Source organism: Capricornis sumatraensis, chromosome 15 (assembly GCF_032405125.1).
Source record: "Capricornis sumatraensis isolate serow.1 chromosome 15, serow.2, whole genome shotgun sequence".
In the NCBI taxonomy this organism is placed as follows: Eukaryota; Metazoa; Chordata; class Mammalia; order Artiodactyla; family Bovidae; genus Capricornis; species Capricornis sumatraensis.
The window spans coordinates 37,870,871-37,896,666 of record NC_091083.1 but is presented as its reverse complement, the minus strand read 5'-3'; the positions used below and the strand labels follow the sequence as shown (position 1 = coordinate 37,896,666).

The 25,796-nt window shown below is 44.6% G+C and overlaps 1 pseudogene; it reads left to right on the top strand.

The window, feature by feature from the left end:
• The first annotated feature begins 16,716 nt into the window (after positions 1-16,716).
• Positions 16,717-17,532, top strand: LOC138091091 (large ribosomal subunit protein eL8 pseudogene; annotated as a pseudogene).
• Positions 17,533-25,796: the final 8,264 nt, after the last annotated feature.

Genomic DNA, 25,796 nt, shown 5'->3' with positions numbered 1-25,796 from the left:
AGAGAGAAACAGGGTCTCCCTGTCTTTTCTGTAAGGACACAGATACCATCATTAGGGTCCCACCTTCATAACCTAATCACCCCAGAGGCCCCACCTCCAAATACCATCACATTGGAGATTAGTATTTCAACAGATTGATTTTGGCGAACACATAGGTCTGTATTTGGATGCTGTGTGTGTATGTGTGTGTGCTCAGTTGTGTCTGACTCTTTATCATACTTACAAGCATATATATCTATCAAATAGCAAGCTGAGTGTTTTTTCAGAGTTTGTTTGCACATTTTGTGGTCGCTCTTAGGCAAGTAGTAGGAGACACTAAAGAATTCGAAAAATATATATGAGAGAACTTAAAATTGAGAATTTGGCCCATTAACATAATGTTTCTACTTGCAGTTGTGGGTGACATGTACATCTTTTGACTTGTGAGGCAGAAGGCCTCCCAGGATTTTATAGGGGCCTATTTGAAAATGCACGAAGACTTGGCCTTTTAGGAACCTGTGCTGTAGTGAGGTACATGGGAAGCCCACTGGTGGCAGCGTAAAGCCCATAAAGTGGGAAGCATGTCCCCACAGGAAGGTGTCCCCAAGGGCAGAGGGGAGGGGGCCTTTCTGGATGTCACTAGGGAGGGTTGTGTGCTTATTTTAGCTCCCTCTCCTTCATGTGTCCCCACGTCAGCTGCTATTTTGACTGTGGGCACCTTCCTGCAGCTGGTTGTGTGCTGGCTGCTAGACACCCTCCTGGGAGAGCGAGCTGCCCTGTGCTCACTGGTTCCCGTCCGTCAATCCACATCCACTCGAGCAATGAACTGTGGCTGTGAAAAGCTACAAACATACAGGATTAGAGGCCTCTTGTAACAATGCTCAGTCCATTTTCAAGAAAAAAAAATACAACATTCTCTTGGTTAAGAGAAGTAAGGGCAAAAGGTTGGCACAGTCAAATTGTACCTCAAAATGCATTTAATATAGCCTCATTTAGTGCAAGCGACCAACATTTAGTACAAAAAAATCCAGTATTTAGGAAAATACTCACTGCTCTATGGATGTTATCCTAATGTGTAAATATACTACAAGCATAAAGGTTCAGGATCACAAAATCTCTGATAAATTACTTGACACATAAAATGGACCATTGTTGGCACTCTAAAAATGGTCTATGATTTATTCTTTATCCAAGCTTTCTGTACCCTGCCCCACCTCCATATTAAAATGAAGCCAGGCAGCCTTGATGTCACTGAGAGTGGTCCCATGCACTTTCTAAAGGTGGTGGGGGGCTGGTGATCTCTGAAGGAAGTCCCTCCCACTTAGCATCTTTGCGGCCCCACCTCCCTCCTGTGGCACCTCCCCTTGTTGTCATTTCTCCTCTGCCTCCAGCCTCAGCTTCTGCACATGCCACTGCGGTCACTTACTAATGGTTTTTCCATCAACTTGTGAGGTCCTGAAATTGATGCTAACAGAATGTCACCTTGGCTTGGCCACCGGTATCTGGAGGCTGATGAAATGGAGCTGTCTCCACACTGTCACACACCCACAGAGATGTATGTCAGTTACCATGGGGCCTGTCAGTGGACACCTTCTATTAATAGGAATGTGATTTTGCTGACTTGGAGATGGGTTTTTTTTTATATTTTTAAATTTTTTGGCCATGCTGGTTCTTTGTTGGTGAACATAGGCTTGTCCAGTTGTGGCGTGGCACGTGGGATCTTAGTTCCCTGACCAGAAATTGAACCCATGTCCTCTGCAGTGGAAGGAGAGTTCTTAACCACTGGACCGCCAGGGAAGTCCTCAGATACTTATTTTTATAAATGTCCAAATAATTTAAATGATTATTATTTTAAAATTATTACCATTACTACTGTTGCTGTAGCTAATCTAACCCGTGATGGTTGAGAATGACACATAAAGGTGATGGTGGTTTCGTCACTACGTCATATCCAACTCCTTTCGACCCCACAGACTGTAGCCCGCCAGGCTCCTCTGTCCATGGGATTTCCCAGGGAAGCATACTGGTGTGGGTTGCCATTTTCTTCTCCAGGGGATCTTTCCAACCCAGGGAGTGATCCTGTGTCTCCTGCATTGGCAGACAGATTCTTTACCATTGAGCCACCAGGGAAGCTCTCTGAACTACAGTAGTTGTTTGTAATCAGGTCTTTAGCATGAATTGAGCAAGACAGGTCCCCAAGAAAGGAGGGCGGCAGCCAGGGGAGCCTCACAGGAGGTGAGGGCCTCTGAACTGAATTCAGGAAAGTGTCTTGAGGTAGGTTTGGTTGCTGGGGTAGAGGTGGGGAAGGAAGTTCCCAGTGCTCTGGGAAAATGTCAAGACCCTCCTTTCCCTGCTCTCAGCATCCAGGGAGAGAAAGACAGAGTAAGTAGCCAGAGTGAAAGTTGAATCTGGGGAAGCCTCATCTCTTGGGTCTGTAAGGGGGACTCTTGGATGCCCAGTGAGGGGGCAAGGCTCTGCTAAATGCCCTGGGCCCAGAGGCGCCTGACTCTGTGCTCCTTAGGTAGGTACCACTGGCCCTCTAAGTCCACGGGTTCTGCGTCCCTGGATTCAACCAACTGCAGATCAAAGATATTGGGGGAAAAGAAATTCCAGAAAGTTCTAAAAAGCAAAACTTGAATTTGGTGCATCCTGGCAACTATTTACAAAGTATTTACATTTTATTAGGTATTTTAAGTCTTCTAGAAATGATTTAAAGTATATGAGAGGATATGCATAGATTATATGTAAATGCTATACCAAACTTTTCTGTTTTCTAAATTTAATTAAAAATTTTTAAGTGCAGTATAGTTGATTTACAATGTTGTGCTAATTTCTGCTGTATAGCAGAGCGATTCAGATATACATATATACATTCTCTTTTAGATATTCTTTTCCATTATGGCTTATCATAGAATATTGAATCTGGCTGTCTGTGTTGTACAGAAGGACCTTGTTTATCCATTCTATAAGTAATAGCCTACATCTGCTAACCCCAACTTCCCACTCCATCCCTCTTGGCAACTACCAGTTTGTTCCCTATGTCTATGAGTCTATTTCCTAGATAAGTTCTTTGGGTCATATTTTAGATTTCACATATAAGCGATAGATGGGATTTCTCTCTGTCTGATTTACTTCACTTAGTATGATGAACTGTAGGTTCATCCGTGTTACTGCAAATGGCATTATTTCATTCTTTTTTATGGCTGAGTAGTATTCTATTGTATGTATGTACCACATCTGTTACCACACTACGTTCTATAAGGCATTTGAACATCCATGGATTTTGTTATCCAAGGGGATCAGAACCAATCCCCTTCAAATACCAAGCGATGACTGTAACATGTGACCACAACTCACTGAAACATCCCTTCCCTATGGGCACCTCCACTGTACCTCTTGTTAAACCCAAGTCTTTTGAAGCCTTCAGATAAGAGTCTGCCTTTCTCTGCCATAGTTTCCCCTCCAGATGCAACTGGTCTAGAATTACTGACAGTCTTGTCAGAGTTTTTGCATAGAGATAATCATCTGCAAGTTCAGTGACAGTTTATTTTCCACCAGGAAGAAATACTTTAGAAGGATGGAAAGAGCACTGGAGAGACTGGACAAGCCCCCGTGGGTCTGACCTTGCGTTTGGGTGCCTCTTCCTGCTGCACTGAAACCATATTGACTTTCCCAGTGTTCCCTTCTCCTCTGAAATTCTTTCGGCTTTTATACAGGCTTGACTAGTTTAATTAAACTTCAACCTGTCACTTAGTCTGGATCCTGGCCTGACTGTGGATTTGCTCTTTTTTTTTTTCCCCAAGTTATCACGAATGCATTGAAACCAATATATTGTTTTGTTTTCCTCCTGATGGTATATTCTGAAGTTTTATTATCTCGTGACTGAGGTTTTCCCTTTGTCTTTGGACAGACCAGATTCTGAGATTGAAAGCATCTCAGGTACAAGCCCTTCAGCCTCCTCCTTGGTCCTGGGGCTCACGATCTCCACTGGAAGTTTACTTCTTTCTTTCCCCTGGTGTGGAGACCCAAGGGGGTCCCTCTATACATGCAAGTTTGAGAACCCTGGCTCTAGAGGGTCCCAGAGGGTGTGGACCAAGGACAGAGGGACGAGGTTGTCCTCTCCTGCCCTTGCCTCTTGGCTTCTTTTGGTTTTCTTGGCCTTGTTTTCTTTCTGAAATGTTTTCATTTTCCTTTCTTTGTAGCCAGTGTGTAAACAGGGTCTCCTTCCTAAAACAGGTCCTTCCTTCCCAGTGTAGTCCATAGAGAAGGAGTTTCAGGAGATGAGAGGCTTCTGTTGGTCTAGCCCAGTTCCCAAGGCTCCAGGGCTTTTTAGTAATAAATAGATTTGTGGGGGAGGAAGGAAAAAAATTTGGGGGTGGGGGGAGCACAAAAAAACAGCCTCCTTAAACCCAGGGGTTGGTCTGGGTTTACTGCAGCCATCTTTGTGGCCTCAGATCATGAGTTCACAGCTGCCTGAAACTCCCCCAGCAGCGGTGACAATGTTTCTTGCTTGTGGGAACTTTACATGGTGGAGGCCCCTCTGCTCCCTGTCCCCACAAGGCTCATTTCCTTGTAAGTTGCCTCTGCCTGGGCTTCCACAGATAAAGCCCATTCTCCCTACATTGAGAGGGAGGCTCTGACACCAAGCCTCCCATGTGCTTCCAGAGACTGGATCCTGACACCAGCTGTGTCCTTTAGGATGCTGGCGTGTCATTGGCTGCCGTCCAGTTCAGGGTCACCTGTGCTTGAGTGAACCGTTTTCCAAGATGATGCTTTCAAAAAGTGACAGAAGGGCGGCGTCCCTGGTGGCCCAGTGATAGAGTCCACAGGCCAAGGCAGGAGACACAGGATTGATCCCTGATCTGGGAGGATTCCACATGCCTCGAAGTAGCTAAGCCCATGTGCCATAACTGCTGAGCCTGTGCGCCCCCGTGTCGCAACTGCCGGAGCCTGTGGACACTGGATTCTGTGCTCCACAGTGAAAAGCAACCGTGATAAGAAGCCCGCACACCACAACTGGAGGGTATCTTCTGCTTGCCGCAACTAGAGAAGAGCCCACACAGCAACAGAGACCCAGCACAGCAATTAAAAAAAAAAAAAAAAAAGATGACATAAGCAAGCACTACCTGGACATGAGAACAGAGGAAGAGGCGCCTATTTCACCCTGAAAATCAAAGACTTCCCAAAGGCCCTCTGTCTTAACCACTAACCAACGAGCCATTAGCCAGCTAACGGACCTGGGGTTTCCTGTCTGGTCCGGGATCTCAGGACTGGAGGCCTGCTTGTTTCTGGTGCCCTTTTTGCAGGCTGAGTCATCGGAATGCCACATGGGCAGCCAGGCTATTGAGGGTGAGGAAGGAGTGTGTTTCCAGGCAAGTCATTCTGTACACAAATAACTAGCAACAAGGAAAACCACACAGGAAAGTGTAGCTTCCCTCTGTCCTACTCTGTTGTTTTTCCAGCGCGGGTGGGGTTTTCCCTCTTTCCCCAGCCTTTGAAGGAAGATGAATGTTGAAGAATTTCTCTGCATGCAGTCAGTGGCACAGACCAAGTTCTAGCCAGTCCCTCAGTCCAGATGCCTGAGATGGGTTACCCTGGTCTCACCTTCTTCATCAGACTCTCTCTTTCTCTAAGGACCCGGGTCTCAGTCACTTCCCTCTGGTCGTACATGTTTGACATTTTCATAAGTTCCAACCCATCCTCCTCTGTCTTCTTTTGTTACAAGGCTTCTGTCCCAGAGGCCCTTATTTGGGTCTGTCGTAAACCTGTGTTGTAGAAAGAACTCATGTTTACTCAAGATAGCTCTGCTTTTTTTATTTTTCTTCTAGAAAGGAAAGTTGCTGTAATCAGAAAAGCCAGCAACCTAGGGCAAAGGTAGACTCAGGTCCTTAGGCCAACTCTGAAGATTCTGCTCAGCCATGACAGTTTTTAAAGGGCAAAAAGGGGAAAGAATCTCAATGAATCATCCAAAAGCGGGGTGGGCTCTGTGTCCTTCTCCACTGTGCCATTGTGTGCACACTGGCTGTGTGTTATTTCACGACACAAGGGATCTGCCTGCAGCATTGCTAAGGGAGCTGTTGGAGGTAGAGAGCTAATCATTTCTTAACTACTTAATTCTTCATCCTCATTCTTTAATCTAGGAAAAAGAATCAACAGGTTAGACAAGGCAGGCATGGGTAACTCAGTGGTAAAGAATCTGTTTGCCAGTGCAAGTGTTGTGGATTTGATCTCTGGTCCAGAAAGATCCCCTGGAGTAGGAAATGACAACCCACTCCAGTATTTTTGCCTGGAGAATCCCATGGACAGAGGAGCCTGGCAGGCTACAATCTATGAGGTTGCAAAGAGTCAGACATGATTGAGCACACATGTGAGGGGTCTATTCAGGAAAGCATAAGTCAGGAGTTAGGTTAGCTTGCCTGGTGATCTCATTCCTATAATTGGATTCTTTTAAGGTGAGAGGGGAACAGAAATTGGGCAACAGGAAAGGGGCAAAAGAGCTGCTTTCACAACCCGCCTCAGACCAGAATTCTTGGATCATGCTCTCCGCCAGGTGGCCTGTGGGCCCTGCTCTCTGCTCAGGTTCTTGTCTGTGGAAGTGGTGTCCATGCCTTCTGGATCCAGGGCACCAGATTAGGTGAGTACTCATAGAGACAGGTGTCCTGAATAAAGTGGCACTGGCAAGCACACTTCATCTTGCCACAGTGGTTCCAGGTGAATCTGTACAGGTAGGAAATAAGCTATGGGCTTCTCAGCTGATGTTGACAGAGCAGTGGGCATTCTACCAGGGGCTGCACTGCCCATGTAACCTGTCCTCGGGACCTGGTTTTTCCTTCTGGTGCTTGGCGCTCATGCAGACATTGAGAAGCTCCATCCTGGGCGAGGCTATCTGGATGGCAGCCACCCACACCAAAAGGCACCACAGCTTCCTTGTCTTCCAGGCCATGCTTGTCCCTGAGAGAAGAGTCGTGGTCAGAGGAGCAAGGAATGTGAGAATGCGGGAGGAGACAGCTCGGCTTTTAGACCAAATGTCAGCTTTCATCATGAGAGAAAAATCAGAGCTTTGCACATAGAAACGGTTTTATTCACCAAGCTTAAGATAGAGGAGGAAGATGTATTTTTGTCTTGTTTTTGCTTTTCTTTTTTCAAAAGTTTATTTTATTGAAGACTAGTTGACTTGCAATGTGAAAATATTAGTTTCAGGCATACAGCCAAGTTATTCATATATGTGTGTGTGTATTTATATACATATGCATGTATATGTATTTTTTCAAATTCTTTTCCCTTATAGGTTATTACCAGATACTGAGAATAGTTCCCTGTGCCATACAGTTAGGTCTTCTTGATTATCTATTTTATGTATAGTGGTGTGTATATGTTAATCCCAAGCTCCTAATTTATCCTTCCCCCCAACCTTTCACCTTTGATAACCATAAGTTTGTTTTCTACGTCTATAGGTCTATTGTAAATAAGTTCACTTGCATCATTTTTTAGGTTCTACATGTAAGTGTTATCATATGCTATTTGTCTTCTGCTTTGTAACTGAGTTCACTTAGTATAATAATCTCTAGGTCCATCCATGTTTTAGGGTACTGTGGGTTAGGAAGCAGGGGTGGTAGGAGCGTAGAGAAAGGTTAAGTTGTGAACTCTCCCCCCCAAAAAGAGTAGAAATTTATGCATGTAACAAGTGACCAGTACTAAGTTATATGAAAGATCATGGAAGTATTGATATAATGCAAAAGACTTCTCTTTCACTTTTCACTTTCATGCATTGGAGAAGGAAATGGCAACCCACTCCAGTGTTCTTGCCTGGAGAATCCCACGGATGGGGGAGCCTGGTGGGCTGCTGTCTCTGGGGTCGCACAGAGTTGGACACGACTGAAGCGACTTAAAAACAGCAGCAGCCAAAGACTTCAGCCTCGAAGGAAGTGGGTCTCAGAGGAAAACACTTAGGTAGAATGCACGTTATTCTAAGTACAGTGTGAAGAAGGCAAGGTGACAGGACAAGGAGGGAAACCAACTAGCCAGACAGACAAGGTTGTGCGAGAAGTGAAGAGGAACAGGTAAGATGAATTCTTGGAAGCTGTAAACAGTTTGGCCCTTAAAGGGCTTCGGGGTAGGAACAGCATGTTTGAAAAGATTAGTCAGGTAGTATTAATGACTTCTAAAAAGAAAAGAATGAAAAAACATGAAGGTTTGGCTGCTACATAAAAAGTTAGTGCAGGAACCCAGTGATAGAGATGGAACAGAAAGAAGTGGAAAGAGAGAAAAGGATCCTACTTCAGAGAAACACAAGTTTCTGAAGAGAGAGGACAGAGACAAAGAGAAGTAATTTAATGGTTAGAAGAAATTTGTTGGAGTTTGGATTCTAATCTGGCATTGGCATTTAAAACCAGCTGAATTATGTTGGGCCAGCTATTTCGCATCTCCCTGCCTAGATTCCTTGTCTGTAAAATGGGGATAAGAATAGTACCGTGCACGGTAATTGTGAAGGACTTTTTAAAGTGCTTTACATGTATTAGCGCTTCCTTGATAGCTCGGTTGGTAAAGAATCTGCCTGCAATGCAGGAGACCCTGGTTTGATCCCTGGGCTGGGACGATCCTCTGGGGAAGGGAAAGGCTACCCACTCCAGTATTCTGGCCTGGAGAATTCCACGGACTGTATAGCCCATGGGGTCACAAAGAGTCGGGTACTACTTAGCGACTTTACTCACTTTACCATCCATGTTGCTACCACGTGTCATTATTTCATTCTTTTTATAGCTGAGTAGTATTCCACTGTATATTACCACATCTTCTTTATCCGTTCACCTGTCAGTGGACGCTTAGGTTGTTTCTGTGTCCTGACTATCATAAATAGTGCTGCTATGAACATCAGGATTCACGTATCTTTTCAAATTAGACTTTTCTCCAGATATATGCCCAAGAGTGGAATCACTGGATTGTATGGTAGCTCTCTAAAGAATGTATTTTTAATTAAGTATTTTTAATAAGAGCTTTAAAAAGATACTCTAACCGCTGCCTATAATTTGTAATCACCACTATAGATGAATAATTGAAAGGAGAAAAGCTCTTTAGAAGCAGAAAATGAATCACAGCCGTGTACTTTGCCTTGCTCATACATGTGGTTCTTATGTTGTTGGCTGTTTTCTTTCTTAGATTTCAGAGTAGAAACTTTTCTTTTGCAGGAAGAATTTGAGTAGATGAGCTGGAAGACTGGGAGAGCTGAGACAGGAAGATTTTGAAGTCATTCTCCATCTGAAGCTATGATTTAAATGTCAGCATTACGGTCAGTATTTAGAGAGAAATAGAACCATTCTGAGGTTATATACACATCATTGGTTTTGCCTGAAATTCTGAGAATACGGTAAAGGACGTTGTGAAGGGTGAGTTTGTTTCAATCACATTCAACAAAGCAGAGCTCTGAGAAAAGTAAAGGTATCTCAGTCATAAGTTTTGGGACCATGAACATCCAGGGGGAGAACCATTCTGACAAACTGGGAAAGTCTGTTTGCCCAGTAGCCGTTTGTTCCAGTATGTAAAAGAAAAGCCAAGCTTAACATATTGGAGTTTCCTTTTTGAACTGGGCTGTGGACACGACAAAGCTTTTATGGACTCTTGAGTTAGACTTTTAGTGTATGTGTATTCTTTTTTTTTTAAGTCTTTATTAAATTTGTTGCAATATTGCTTTCGTTTAATGGTTTGTTTCTTTGGCCTTGAGGCATGTGGATCTTAGCTGCCTGACCAGGGTTTGAACCTGCACCCCCTGCGTTGGAAGGCAAAGTCCAACCACTGAACCACCAGGAAAGTCCCTGAGTTAAGACTCTTTAGAGGAAGGCAGGGCCAGGCATTGCAAGGGCAACAGAAGCGTCTTTCTGGGGACTGTGCTGTCTGCCCTGTTGCTCTGGGGCAGGATTTCTCAAAATGTGTTCCATGGAACACACTTCTCTAGGCTATTAATGCACTGAGGACAGGGCCGTGAAGATGGGTCTGTGCTACAGTGAGTTTGAAAAACATTCAATAACCTTCCTTCCTAAAGAGTCTCAGAAATGGATGAGTCTTGTGACTCTCCATGGGCATATGGTTGGCAAGGCTCACTGGAGTCCCATGGAGCTCTTCTTACATGGCATCATAAGTCCAATGTTTATGTGTTCATTAAGTATGTATTAACACCTGCCACGTCCATGTTAGATGCTAAAAATACAGCAGTAATTGAGGTCAGCAGGGCTTGTATATAGATAGCAAGATAAGAAGCAAATAAGAGCAATTATTTTTTTCCTCTTTAAAAAAATTTTTTAAAATTGGAGTATAGTTGCTTTACAATGTTGTGTTCATTTCTGCTGTGCCGCAAAGTGAGTCAGTTATATGTATACATATCCCTCTGTTTAGGATTTCCTTCCCATGTGGGTCATCATAGAGCACTGAGTAGGGCTCCTTGTGCTGTATGGTCGGTTCTCCTTAGTTACCTATTTTACATATAGTATAAATATACTAGTGTATATGCGTCAGTCCCAGGCTCCCGACTCATACCACCCCTCCTTCCCCCCTTGGGGTCTGTACATTTGTTCCCTGCATCTGCGTCTCTATTTCTGCTTTGCAAATGGGTTCATCTGTACCATTTTTTAGATTCCACACATATGTGTTAATATAGCAGATGTTGAAGAGAATGGTCTGAGGAGTGAGGGGTCTGGGTTTGAATCCTGAGTGCGCCACTTACAAACTGCATGAACTTGAACCAGACACTTAACCTCTCTTTCAATGTTGACATCTATAAAATGGTGATAATAGTGTCCAACCTAGTGAGGTTGTTGTGAGGATTAAAATGATGAATCCGTGCTGGCAAATACTAAACCTTATGCAAGTGTGATCACAATGAAGGATAATGGCTGAGTGTGTTGGAAGTTGTGTGACACGTGTCTGGGGAGGAGGCGGTGGTGGAGCGGGGTCTTGGAATAGGGCGGTCCCGCTCTGCCTTGAAGCAGAGACCTGTAAAGAGGAGCAGCAATGAGCTGTGGAGACGGTACAGGGAGTGAACACAGAGGGAACACAGTTGCATACAGGCCTGTCTCATGCACAAGGAGAAGGGGATAAGGCAGAGGATGAGGAGGTTAGATAGCATTACGGATTCAATGGACACAAATTCGGGCAAACTCCAGGAGACAGTGGAGGACAGAGGAGCCTGCCTGGCATGCTGCAGTCTATGGGATGGCAGAGTCAGAAACGACTTAGCAAGCAAACAACGACAGCGGTCTCATGCAGGGAAATTTGGACGTGTGTTGTGCATACTAATTTGGTTCACAAATTCTAACACCTCTTTAAGATTAAATAAACAGCAGCAAACTAGACTCGAAGCAGACTTCAACCTAAAAAGAGCACCTGTGAGAACCCCACAGCTAACTTCATACTTAATTTCAAAGGACTGAAAGCTTTCCCCCTAAGGTCTAGATCAGCTTCAGAAAGGTTGTGGGATACAAGAGCATTATGTCTAATGGAACAATGTACATGCCTTAATTTTAAAATGCTTTATTGCTAAAAAATACTATCATTGGAGCCTTTAGCAAGTCATTATCATTTTGCAATAGTAACATTAAAGGTCACCGATCACAGATCACAATAACGAATATAATAATGAAAAAGTTTGAGATACTGCAAGAATTACCAAAATGTGGCACAGAGACACTGTGAGCAAATGCGGTTGGAGAAATGTTTTTGATAGACTTGCTCAACAAAGGGTTGCCACAAAGCTTCACTTAGCATTAAAAAAAAAAAAGGCACAGTATCTGCAAAGTGCAGTAAAGTAAAGCACACCAGAACAAGATGTGCCTGTACTTAGAAATAAATGTAATTAAGGAAATATAAAACATGCTCATAAAGCTACAAAATATTGAACAAAATTTAAAGTCCCAAATAAATGGAAAAAATTCCCATGTCCACAGATCAGAAGACTTACTATATTAAAACAACAATACTCCCTAAATTGATCTATAGATTCAATGCTGCTGCTGCTGCTCAGTCGCCTCAGTTGTGTCCTACTCTGTGCGACCCCATAGACGGCAGCCCACCAGGCTCCCCCGTCCCTGGGATTCTCCAGGCAAGAACACTGGAGTGGGTTGCCATTTCCTTCTCCAATGCAGGAAAGTGAAAAGTGAAAGTGAAGTCGCTTAGTCGTCTCCGACTCTTAGCGACCCCATGGACTACAGCCCACCAGGCTCCTCCGTCCCTGGGATTTTCCAGGCAAGAGTACTGGAGTAGGGTGCCAATGCAGTCTCTACCAAAATCTCAGATGAATTCTTGCAGAAATCAACAAACTGACCCTAAAGTTCATAGAGAAATTTGAGAGACCCAGAATAGCTAAAACAATCTTGAGAAAAAAGAATTAGAAGACTCACCCTTCCTGATTCCAAGACTTAATACAAAGCTACAGTACTCAAGACAGTGGTTCTGGCATAAGGATAGACATTAATTTTTGGAATAGAATTGATAGACTAGAAATAAACTCCTACATTTATGGTAATCGTTTTTGTCAGTGATGCCAAGACAATTCATTGGCAGATAGTGTCTTCAACAAATAGTCTAGGACAACTGAATATCAACACACAAAAGAATGAAGTTGGATCCTATCTTACACTGTGTATAAACATTATCTCAAAATGAATCGAATTTTTAAATGTAAGACCTAAAACTACATCCTTCTTAGAAGACAACGTGAGTGTTAATCTTCATGACCTTGGGCTAGGCAATTTTTTAAGACATAACACCAAAAGCATAAGTGACAAAAGGAAAATAGGTAAGTTGGATTTCAACCAAATTAAAAACTCTTGGGATTAAAAGACACTCTCAAGAGAGTGAAAAAACCCTACAGAATGAGAGGAAATACTTGCAAATCATGTAACCTAATAATGTACTTGTATATAGACTATATCAGAGAAGGCAATGGCACCCCACTCCAGTACTCTTGCCTGGAAATTCCCATGGACGGAGGAGCCTGGTAGGCTGCAGTCCATGGGGTTGCTAAGAGTCGGGCACGACTTCGCGACTTCACTTTCACTTTTCACTTTCCTGCATTGGAGGAGGAAATGGCAACCCACTCCAGTGTTCTTGCCTGGAGAATCCCAGGGACGGGGGAGCCTGATGGGCTGCCGTCTATGGGGTCACACAGAGTCGGACACAACTGAAGCGACTTACTGGCAGCAACAGCAGAATATCTAACTCTTTACAATTCAAGAATAAAAAGATAACCGACTTCATAAATGGGCAACTGTCTGAAACAGGCAAAGATATATAAATGGCCAATAAGCACATGAGAAAACTTTCAATATCACCAGCCATCACAGAAATATAAATTGAAACCAAAGGAGATACTGCGTCCTACCCTCTTTGAAAGATGGAAAGTAACAAGTGTTGGTGAGGACATGGAGAAATTAGAACTCTTATACATGGCTGGTAGGAATGCAGAATCTTTCCAAGCAGCTACTTTGGAAAGCAGTTTGGCAGTTCCTAACATAGTTAAACATAGATTTTACCTTATGACCCTGCATATCCACTCCTAGGTGTATGCCCAATAGATATGAAAGCATATTTCTATATAAAAACATAAATAGAAGTATTATTATTATGTATATTTTTTAGTGTACTTTACAATACTGTATTGGTTTTGCCATACATCAACATGAATCTGCCACGGGTGTACACATGTTACCAATCCTGAACCCCCCCTCCCACCTCCCTCCCCATACTATCCCTCTGGGTCATCCCAGTGCACCAGCCCCAAGCATCCTGCATCGAACCTAGACTGGCGATTCATTTCTTACATGATATTATACATGTTTCAATGCCATTCTCCCAAATCATCTCACCCTCTCCCTCTCCCACAGAGTCCAAAAGAAAGATGGTAACGATAACCCTGTATGTGAGACAGCAAAAGAGATGCAGATGTATAGAGCAGTATTATTTTTTAAATTTTATTGAAGTATAGTTGATTTACAATGTTTGGTTAATTTCTTCTATAAAGCAAAAAGATTCAGTTATACGTATATATACTTTGTAATATTCTTTCCCATTATGGTTTATCACAAGATATTAGAGTTCCCTGTGCTATACAGTAGGACTCTATTATTTGTCCATCCTATATATAATAGTTTGCACCTTATAGCAGTATTATCCACAACTGCCAAAGAATGAAAATAATCCAAATGTCCATTAACTGATGAACAAACAAAATGTTGTGTATTCATATGATAGGATGCTATTCAACTATAAAGAGGCATGGAGTACTGATACATCCTATGACAAAGATGAATATTGCAAATAAACTCACTGAAAGAAGCCAGACACAAATGACTGTGTATTATATGATTCCATTTATATGAAGTTTCCAGAACAGGCAAATCTATAGAGACATAAAGCAGATTAGTGGCTGCCCAAGACTGGATTGTTGTAGGGGAAATTGAGAGTGACTGCTGATGGGTATGTGGTTTCCTTTGGGGGTGATGAAAATGTCTAAAACTGATTTGATAATGGTTGTACAGAATATATGAAAATCCATTGACTAGTACACTTGTAACTGGTGAATTGTATGGTGTGTGAATTGTATATCAATAAAGCTGTTGTCTATAAGGAAAAAGAATGTTTCTTGGAGGTACAGCTGTCAACACTGGTGATAGCTGAGTTTTGGGGAGTGAGGACTAGGAGGGCAGAAAGCATGACTCCCAAATCCTGGCAGCTTCTGAGGAGAGGAAAGACTAGGGGAAGGAGGGTTTTCTTTGTTTTTCTTTTTGCATTTGTTTGTTCATGAGGAAGGCCAGCTTTGAGACTTGAGATTTCTGTTGTGGACATATAAAGTGAGGTGCCTGTTGAATATCCCAAAGAGGTATTAAGTAGATAGTTGAACATGATGCCAGAACTCTGAGGAGCAACTCTTGACTATACATGGGATTTAGGTAACAAGTAAGTTCACCTGAAAGGATGACAACAGAAAGAGTTTGTTCATGAGGCTCAGGTTGGGATGGGGTAGAGGGGAGGCAGCCAGCCAAGGAGGCAGCAAGTGGGAGAGGGTGGGGTCCTAGAGCCCAGGTGACCAGGATGATGGTAGTTCAGAGGTGGGGACCCCAGACCAGAGTGGATTGAGAGGGGGTGTGCAGAAAAGCAGTGGAAGCAGTGAGGCAGCTGTTTCTAGAAATTCTGATGAGCCACACTCTGGGGGAAATTGCTCCTGGATCATTTCCTGCTTGGCTGAAACACCAACTGCTGGTAGGGTTTGAGGTCATCTCTTCCATGGGGCCAACTCTTACGGTGTAATTCCTGTATCTGGGACACTACCCATTGTAGGTAGAGGTGAGGCAGGAGGGTGGTGCTGGGCTGGAGTCCAGAGAAGGGTCCTCAGACTTTGTACTGTTTGTCCTCTGATGATTTTGATTTTCTTTTATTATTTTGATTGGGAGAAAGCTGAGAGAATGATTTTATTGACATGATTTTTTTTGAAATTTAGGTTGAAATGTTTAAAAGATCTTTTATTTGAGCTGGAAAAGGTGTGGAGAAAAGGGAACCCTCCATCACTGTTGGTGGGAATGTAAATCAGTACAGTCACTTTGGAAAGCAGTGTGAAAGTTCCTTAAAAAACTAACAATAGAGCAACTGAGCAACAACAAGAGCTACTATATGATTGAACACTCCAATCTCTGGGCATATATTTGGAAAAGACAGAAACTCTCCTGTGAAAAGACACATGCATCCCATCATTCATAGCAGCACTATTTACAGTTTGCCAGGACATGAAAGCCACCTAAACGGTCATCGACAGATGAATGGATAAAGAAGATGTGGTCCATATATACAACAGAATATTATTCTGCCATAACAAAGAAGGAAATATTGCTATTTGCAGCAACATGGATGGCCCTAGAGAATATCATATTAAGTGAAGTAAGTCAGAGAAAGACAAATATCATATGATATCACTTATATGTGGAATCTAAAAAAATGATACAAAGGAGCATGTTGGCAAAAAGAAATAGACTCACAAAGAAAACAAACTTATGGTTACCAAAGGGGAAGAGAGTGGGATAAATTGCGAATACTATATATAAGAGAGATAACCAACAAGGCTCTACTGTATAGCACAGGAAATGATATTCAATATCTGAAAATAACCTATAATGGAAAAGAATCTGAAAAAGAATAGATATATGTATAACTGAATCACTTTGCTATAACAAGAAACTAACCTAACATGGTAAATCAACTGTACTTCAATGAAAAATTAAGAAAGTTGAAAACAAATAATATTCGTTTGAAATCAGATTAAAAAGAAAAGACATCCTACAAGCTTTTGTTAATAGAGTCCATGTAGGTCTTTTTAGAGCAAAGTCCTGGCTATGCCTACATCACTGCCTCACAGCTCTTCAGACATTAGTGGATCCCAACTTTGGGGCTCCCAAGACTACAGCCGATCCTGAAGTGAGGTGGAGGGAACAGGGTGATTTTCTCAAAAGGTGCACCTAGGAATGCCTGAGTCTGGTACAGTTTCATAAGCCTATTTATCGGAATGCCACATGGGCAGCTGGACTTTTGAGGGTGAAGAATGAGTGCATTTCCAGGCAGGTCATCCTTGCACACAAATCACTAGCAGCTAGAAAGCCTCAAAGGTGTATGAACCGTGGGCCTTACCATTTGCATCAGTGCATTCTTTCCCCAGTGCTCCTTTATTCATTTAGATTGTGTGAAAGCAACTGTTTAAGACACATGGTCCGCTCTCTACGCCAGCCCTTCAAGATGCCGAAGGGGAAGAAGGTGGCCCCAGCCCCGGCCGTGGTGAAGAAGCGGGAGGCCAAGAAGGTGGTCATTCGCCTTTTCGAGAAGAGGCCCAAGAATTTTGGCATTGGACAGGACATCCAACCCAAGAGGGACCTCACCCACTTTGTCAAATGGCCCCGCTACATCCGGCTGCAGTGGCAAAGGGCTATTCTCTATAAGCAGCTGAAAGTGCCTCCTGCAATTAACCAATTCACCCAGGCCTTGGACCGACACACAGCTACTCAGCTGCTTAAGCTGGCCCACAAGTACAGACCAGAGATAAAGCAAGAGAAGAAGCAGAGGCTGCTGGCCCGAGCTGAGAAGAAAGCTTCTGGCAAAGGTGATGCCCCTACCAAGAGGCCACCTGTCCTTCGAGCAGGGGTCAACACTGTCACCACCCTGGTGGAGAACAAGAAGGCGCAGCTGGTGGTGATCGCTCACGATGTGGATCCCATCAAGCTCGTGGTCTTCCTGCCCGCCCTGTGCCGCAAGATGGGGGTTCCCTACTGCATCGTCAAGGGCAAGGCCCAGCTGGGGCGCCTGGTCCACAGGAAGACGTGCACCACCTTAGCCTTCACACAAGTCAACTTGGAGGACAAGAGTGCCCTGGCTAAGCTGGTGAAAGCCATCAGGACCAATTACAATGACAGATACGATGAGATCTGTCATCACTGGGGAGGCAGTGTCCTGGGGCCGAAGTCAGTGGCTCGCATCACCAAGCTAGAAAAGGCGAAGGCCAAAGAGCTGGCCGCCAAGCTGGGCTGAGTGTACACTACTGAGTTTTCTGTACATAAAAGTAATAAAGATTCTTCTTCAAAAAAAAAAGAAAAAAGACACATGGTCCTTCAAGTAACAACCTTCTCTTGAGAACTTGGACTATTCCTTAGGCTGTTAAGCACTTTGGATATTCTGGGCAAACATCATGTCTCGAGACCATGATTAAAGATTATGCATTTTGGATGAGCCCAAGTGGTGTTTATTTTCTCTTTTACAAGGCACGGGTGGGCGTGGTGGTGGTGTGTGTGTGTGTGTGTATGTGTGTGGGGGTGTGTGTGTGTGCGCGCGCACGTGCACGTGTGCAGCCCTGCACACTTTGGTAAGTCAGATTTTTAAAGTTGTATCTGACTTCTCTCAGCTCACATTTCTGCCTTTTCTTATATGGAATGTAAGTGGCTGATCATAAAACCTTAGTTTTAAAACCCAGTGTTTCCTAACTGGCTTGGCATGATATGAGAAAATATGCTGGTTTTTCAAGCTCTGCTAAAAGCCTTCTTGTAAGGATTTTTTCCTTGTATGTGTGGTTTGAAAACTTATTTTGATGTGGTTATTGTTGTTTGGTTGTATTTCCTTGTGCATGTAGAGGGTGTGCAGTTAAGGGATTTTGAGGGAAGAATTTTTCAGGGTTACTTTCATGAAAACAATCTTCTTCTGAAAGAAGCATCTTTGTTCTCAAGCACAGATCCACAGGGTTTTTAATTATTATGGGAAATCACTATCAGGAGTTTGCCCTACTTGAGGAAATCACCAGCTTCAAGGAAACCATGAGTCTAGAATCTGTTGTTTGTTATTTTTTTTTTCAGCTGTCCTCTGCCCTGGGTTTAGAGATCTCTACTAACTTCCACTTATGGGACAGTTAGAGTCTGGTTATCTGGAAGGAATCATTTGAACCTTAACCTGTCATTTTGCCTACAAGGCCGGGCTAAAGGGCACTGTTGATTATCTTGATCTTAAAAGAGCGAGAGGTGGTCAAAAGAGAAAGCCTTGGTGTGCTCCGCTCACCGTGGCCCCTGAGAACAGCCTGCCCTGGTCCCTCATCATGCTCACGTCTCGAGGTTAGTGTCCAGGTGTCTTGTAATCATTTGCAGGTGACCAGACTGCGTTTAGCAGGTGCTGCTGACAGCATTTCAGATCCATCCATGGAGGAAAACTGATTCCATTTTCTCTGCGCAAGGGTGGGTCTGTGCAAATATCTTTGTTTCTCAAAATCATCTTGTTTGCCTTGGGCTGCAGCCAGACCTCTCATGTGAGTGGTGTGTGCTGTGTCACAGACCTCAGCCCGGGAGCCTGAACTTTGCTTTGTCCATCAGATCAAGGAGATGGGGTGTGTATGAAGCCGGCAGCTGGCCCTTGGGAGACTCCAGGGGGCCAAAAAAAAAAAAAAAAGGATGTTCGTGAACCTATGTAGACAAAACCTCTGGGCAGATTTCTCTGAGGTTTGGGACTCTAGGTAACAGGAAGAGAGGAGAAGCCAGGTAAGGACTTTTGGATTTTCTGAGATTACTCCATTTGGCTGCATTTAGAAGCCTCGTTAGCATTTCACGGGCTGGTAGGGGCCTTGTGCTCTTTTCTTGGTGGGGTTGGGGTGTGTGTGTATGTTTGTATATGTTTGGTGAGGGGAGTGGTCTCTGCTTTTTGAATGTTGATAATGTACTTAGGCTCGGGCATTTTAGCTAACAATGCCACTAGTTTGACTGTTTAAGTAAAAACTAGGGTTCTTTAAAAAAAAAAAACCTGCTGTCCTACTACCAAAAACCTAGTACTGTCTGGCTTTCTCTGCAGGAAAAATAAACAAGTCCATAAAAATCCTTCAGGCATTATTCTTTGTGATCTTTTATTCAATCCAATTTATGATGAATGTCTTATTTCAAATAAAACTTACCATCAAGCAGGAAACAGTAACTGTGGAAGAATATAAATACACTTTTGGACTTCTCTGTACCTTACCTGGTCCCAGACACACACAAACATACACAGAGACATATACACACAGAGACAGACACACACATGCCCTCATAGACACACAAAGAGACAAAGACGCACGCACACAGACATATATACACCCTCCTTGTAGTCTGATTTAAAAACAGTAGGTAGCAAGCATCTTGAAGGGCAAACAGAAGGTACAATATAATCAAGTAAGCGGTTGAATCGAAATTGGAACAAGTCTGGACTTTTCACTTTCATTTGGATACTATTACTAACTCTCTCTGCCGGGTTTAGGCTTTTCAAACATTCTTTGGCCCTGGGAGGGAGTTGTATAACCATAAAACTGGAGAATCCTGGCCCTAGAATAAATGTTCCTTTAAAAACCCCAAGGACAGAAAATTGAACACAGCTGTGTAAGAGAAAAAGTAGGGGGGAAAAAAAGAAAGTGGAGTGATGGTTCAGGGCTGTGGGCGCCCTGACCAAGTTTCCCAGGGCATTGGGGCTGCGGTTTCTGGGTGGAAGCTGGGAGCTCCAGTGTTCTTTCTGAAAGTTTCAGGACAAGGTCAGGACCTTCCTTCAGCGAGGTAGGTTCCTGTGATGTGGTGCAGAGTACATCCTGGTTGGTGGCCTGTCTTGTCTTGGGCATAGTCTTTTGTTTTCCCCTGAGACCATTGGGGTTTCCGGTCACTTGCTGAGAAGCCATTATTCCGCAAACCTCCCAGTTTCTACTTAAAATTAAACCTCAGAGCCTAAGCAGTTGATACTGGAATTAGAAGATAAGACAAGAGTTTTGAGCCGCAGATTGCAGCTCCTCTGGCCCCTCAGTCACAGAATTTTCCAAACAGTGATGAGACTTCCAGCGTGTGCCCTTGGGATGAAAACCATGCTGTCACCTCTCTGATGTTTGCTGGGTGGGTCTGCTTGTTTGGTTTATAGACCCCAGGAAGCCATGCCTGTGGACCCCAGCCTCTGCAGCCTGGGATTAATCACTTAGCTCTTTGTCAGACCGTGTAATGATGATTCATGCGTCTTCCTCTACAAGATTAGATTACTGTAATTTTCATATCCTGGACTGCCCACTGGGGATTTGAATTAATACTTGTTGGTATAGAAAGCAGGATCGTGTTTCTAGGGAGAAAAAAGCCAAGCTTGCCCACTTGGCCATCGGCAAAAAATATTTAGGGAGGGCCCTGTTAGGAGTGTGATTCAGGAAAGCAATCCTGTCTTCAGGGCTCACCAGGCAATTAGCTTACAAAAAGGCCTGCAGACCAGGCCTCCCCGAGCTGGGAGCCCAGGTGCCATGGATTTGCGTAAGTGATGCTAAAAGATCAGAATGCAGTGAGGCCTTTGCCAGGAAGCCCTGCAGGGAAATCAGGCCTCATCTAATAAGGAAACTCTTCCCCAAAGATTTTGGTATGTGGAGAGGAGGTGAACTAATTCAGGCTTGTGAAACTGTCTTGCTGAAGTGAGCAGGACTGTAATCACAGACTAGAGACTGCGGGGGGAGCAGTGAGGGGCAATGAAAAAACTTTTTTACTTTATAAAAACTCTGTCTGGTACTTTCCCTGTAAAATAGATATTATTCATCCCTCTCTTCCAACAAACATTTTTTGAGCTTTTACTGTGTCTTGAAAGTGAAAGTCACTCAGTCATATCCAAGTCTTTGTGATCCCATGGCCTAGTCCATGGAATTCTCCAGGCCAGAATACTGGAGTGGGTAGCCCTTCCCTTTTCCAGGGGATCTTCCCAACCCAGGGATTGAACCCAGGTCTCCCACATTGCAGGAGGATTCTACCAGCCAGGCACTGTTTTTTCATACTGTCCATGGGGTTCTCAAGGCAAGAATACTGAAGTGGTTTGCCATTCAGTTGGTGATGGACAGAGAAGCCTGGTGTGTTGCAGTCCATGGGGGTCACAAAGTGTCGGACATGACTGAGTGACTGAAGTGAGTGAGGCAGTGTTCTGGGGTACCAGAAATGAAATCATCTACACAGCAGACAAAAATCTCTGTCCTGGTGGAATTCACATTCCCAGGGCACTGAGGTGGGAATGTGGGCCATGCTAAGGACTTGGGAGAACCTGGAATAATTCCTAAATAAGCATCATCCTTTGAGGATGTATCTGCCAACATGTTTCTCCTCTCTTCGCTCTGATGCAGTGTGTGTGTTCCATCCCACAGATGAGGTTACCAGACATTTCTAATAGAGCCTCCAAAGGGAATTTTCCCCATGCATGCTGCTAAGGCGTCCACGCTGGTATAACAAGTCCAGCAGATGACTTTGGGGTCTTTGAAGGGATCCTCCACTCTAGACCGAGTCCCTGTTTGAGGGAGCTGAGGTGTGATCCAGGGCTTTTATCTTTATTTCCAGTCTTGCTGTCTCATAAATACTCACTCCTGAACGCCTGGTGCGGGCCCACTTGATCTCTCCTGGATCCCCTTCCGCCATCTGTATTACACTCTTCTTTCTCAGAATTCTCTCCAGTTTTCTCTGATGACTGTGAGACAGTGCTTTGCCTCAGAGTCCCAGAATCTCAGGCTTTTAGAACCAAACCAGACCTTGGGGTCGACCTAGACCAGCAATTCTCTGGCCTCTTGACTGAGACCAAGCTGTCACCTGAGGCTGTGAAATGAGAACGATCAGAAAGTGAATTCTGTTTCAGAACTTAATCAATGGGTCTCCATATCGTTCCCTTATTTTCTTTTCTTGAAACTTTCCGGTTTTTAGCATCGCCCACCTACCCCAGAAATTCCTCCTCCTAAACTCGCATGCACTCCCAACCCCCGCCCAGCCCTGCCCCCGTGTTGCCTGCTCGGTTGACTCCAACCCCGCACCCTGTTCTCCCACGCACCCCGTTCTCCCACGCTTAGACGTGTCCAGACAGCGCTCTCCTCCTCAGCGCTGTCACCCCAGCCCCCAAATCAACCGTGTCTGGGTTACCCTTAGGGTAGGAAGTCACCACCCTTTGTGCCTCCAGGATCTCCAGCGGGAGCCACAGACACACTTGAAGCTACAACGCGTAGTGGTTCAGCTTTATAGAATTATTGTGCTGTGGTTCCGCTTTATTACAGGTTTATTAGGCTTCTGTGGGTTGGCCCAAGTGTGCAGCCATCACTTAAGAGTTGTGTTTCTGGAGGAGGAGAAGGATCGTGATGCCGGAAACCCAGTGGTGGGCACTGTGCCCCCTCCTCGGGCTGCGTGGGGTTTCGGGGTGTGCAGAGGCCGGGCACGTGGTTACAGAGCAAGCAGCCCTGGTTCTTTGTGTCCTCAGTGCATCTCTGGGGTCTGGGTGTTGCTCCCAGTTCCCCTCTGTAACCCGGTGCAGAGATGGTCTCTTACACAGCACCCCAAGGAGGACCACAGGGGTGTCGTGTTTCATGCAGAAATCAGGGCTGTCCATTCTCTCTTGTTGTTTGGAGTCAGCCAAGGAAACCCACCTCCCCCACCCCCCCGCCCCGTTTTTTGATTTTTGATTTTGTATTGGGATATAGCCGATTAACAATGTTGTGATTGCTTCAGGTGAACAGCGAAGGGACTCAGCCATACATACACATGTATCCATTCTTCTTCAAACTCCCATCCAGGCTGCCCCATAACATCGAGCACAGTTCCCTGCGCTGTACTGTAGGTCCTTGTTGGCTATCTGTTTTAAATATGCAATGTGTTCATGTCCATCCCAAACTCCCTAACTATCCCTTCCCCACATCCCTCCCACTGGTGACCATAAGTTTGTTCTCTAAGTCTGTGAGTCTCTTTCTGTTTTGTCGGTAAGTTCATCTGTTTATTTCTTTTTAGACTTCGCATATAAGGGATGTCATACGATATTTCTCAAGGGAACCCCTTTTGGTGCTGCACTTTGTGATGTCAGCCCCCTCATGGAAAGGAAAGAGCCTCTGAGTCTTCTCCCGTGTGCAAGCATCTCCCTGCACTGCCGTATCATATCCCTCTGAGCCAGTGTCCCCACTTGAGAAGCCACCTCTGCATTTCTACCATGCAATGAATCGACAGCAGTCCCATACTTTTAAATCTATTGCAGCCGAAATAGAGTAGGTCACACTCTGTACATCTCTGATTACTCTCAAGACTCTGAGTGCGGTGTCCAGGAATGCAGTGCTGGTCCAGCCCTCTGAGAGGCTGTGTGCCCGCAGCCAGGACTCATAAAATATGGGCCAGGCCTCCCCCTCTCTCCCAGCAAACTCACATTTCATCTGGACCATGAGCCCAGCAGTTCTGCTCCTGCTGCGCATTTCTCCACACCCATCATTCTTGAAGCTGCAGCCTGGGAGAGAGGGCTTGGCTTGCTCATCTGGTGTTCAAAGCCAGTGACCTACACATGACCTTGGAGCTAGAAATATTGTCCTCCAAACAATGAAACTCTCCCTAAGCTTTGAGAGGGAGAGGGAGAGAGAGAGAGAGACAGGCAGACATTGATTGATTGATTTAGACTAACTGGGAGAGGGTGCTTTATTGGTTGAAAAATACTGTTAACCAAAAAAAAACAACCCTTTTTGCTTTTTAAAATTCTACCCACAGTAAAATTTATTTGTCCATGGTCCAGGCAGCCCAAGCTCAGAGTCATGGGGGTGTATTAGTGTAGGTGTTAAGAGATGACGAGGTATGTTTTGGTCTTTACTCACAGATGTCGAAATCCCAAGTTTATGGAGAAAAAGAAAGTGATTCCAAGTCTGCTTCCCAAGTTATATGGAGAAAAAGAAAGTGATTCTAAGGCTGGTCCCATCATAGCAGCAACGAGGACAGACTTCAGACCCTGGTGCTTAGTGTTTTCAACCCCTGGAAAGGAGCGGCTTAAACAAATACTTCTCTTGATTGCTCAAGTTCATTGCCATTTAGAAAGCGGAACTTTGCAGAAGGCAGGAGCAGTCAGGTGGAGAACTTTGTTTTGCTTTCTGCACACTGACAGTTCTGGCTGAAATTCTGACGTCCTCCTCTCTTCAGAAATAGGTGCTTCATGGAGGGAAAACTGGACAGTGAGGCTTCTGCAAAAGCCTATGAGCTGGCTCCACCCACTTCATTCCCTGCCTATAAAGTGAGGAGCCACTTTGTCACTCATGTCACTTTCTAACTCCAGAGGGGAGGTCAGTGTCCATTGGTTACTCCTGGAAAAAAAAGAGCATGTCACTGAATTAAAATTAGAAAGAGACCTAAAGGCATGCCACAGACATTTATTGTGTGTAGGGAGTGACGGACACTGCTGGATTCCATGGATGCAGAGACAGATGGGGCCCCTGCCCTTTGGACACAAACAGTCTAGAGGCTGGAATTCACGGAGCACGTTAGGAAGGGCTCATCGAGAAGTAGAGTCAGCTGAGCCTTAAAGGATAATGCGGGATTTTCCAAGTGACAAGGAAGGGAAGGCATTCTTGAGACCAGCCTGGATCCAGCAACCCCAGTCAGTGTGGTTTCTGGTGGTCGCCTCTGGGGTGGAGGGGTGCTGGGACATACGACTGAAGAGGTGGGAGGGGCCGAGTCACAGTAGGGACTTTGGAATTACCCACCAGGCCAGCCCCTCTCAACCCCCTGTTTGTCACCAGCACACAGATGTTGTATGCACGTGTCACAGGGTCCTGGATGTATCCAAATGTGAAGTTGGTCATAAAACGAAACATGCAATCCTCTTGAATCACACAGCTATCAGCCACACATCCGTCAAAGTAAGTCATCGCAGATCTGGGCCCATGAGATCATCTCTGTTGCTGCTGTTCAGTCGCTCAGTTGTGTCTGACTCTTTGTGACCCCGTGGACTGCAGCATGCCAGGCTTCCCTGTCTTTGACTATCTCCCTGAGTTGGCTCAAACTCATGTTCTTTGAGTTGGTGATGCCATCCAACCATCTTATCCTCTGTCACTCCCTTTTCCTCTTGCCCTCAATCTTTCCCAGCATCAGTGTCTTTTCTAATGAGTAGGCTCTTCACCATCAGGTGGCCAAAGGATTGGAGCTTCAGCTTCAGCATCAGTCCTTCCAGTGAATATTCAGGGTTGATTTCCTTTAGGATTGACTGGTTTGATCTCCGTGCAGTCCAAGGGACTCTCAAGAGTCTTCTTGTGAGTCAAGTGCAATTGCCCCAGGATTCATGTGTAACCTGATCCCTTTCCCCGCCTCCTGATGAATATCTACAGGAGGGTGAAAGTGAGTCTTTTGTGGGGACATGCTTACATTTACTCCTCAAGAACCTCGAATTCTCAGAACTGGTCACATGAGCCTCCATCCAGGAGAAGTACCTGGCTGCCCAGGGAGACGCCACGAGCCAAGTCCATGCTGAGAACTGCTGGTGAGTGAGTTGGGAGATTTCCCCCTAGAGTGATG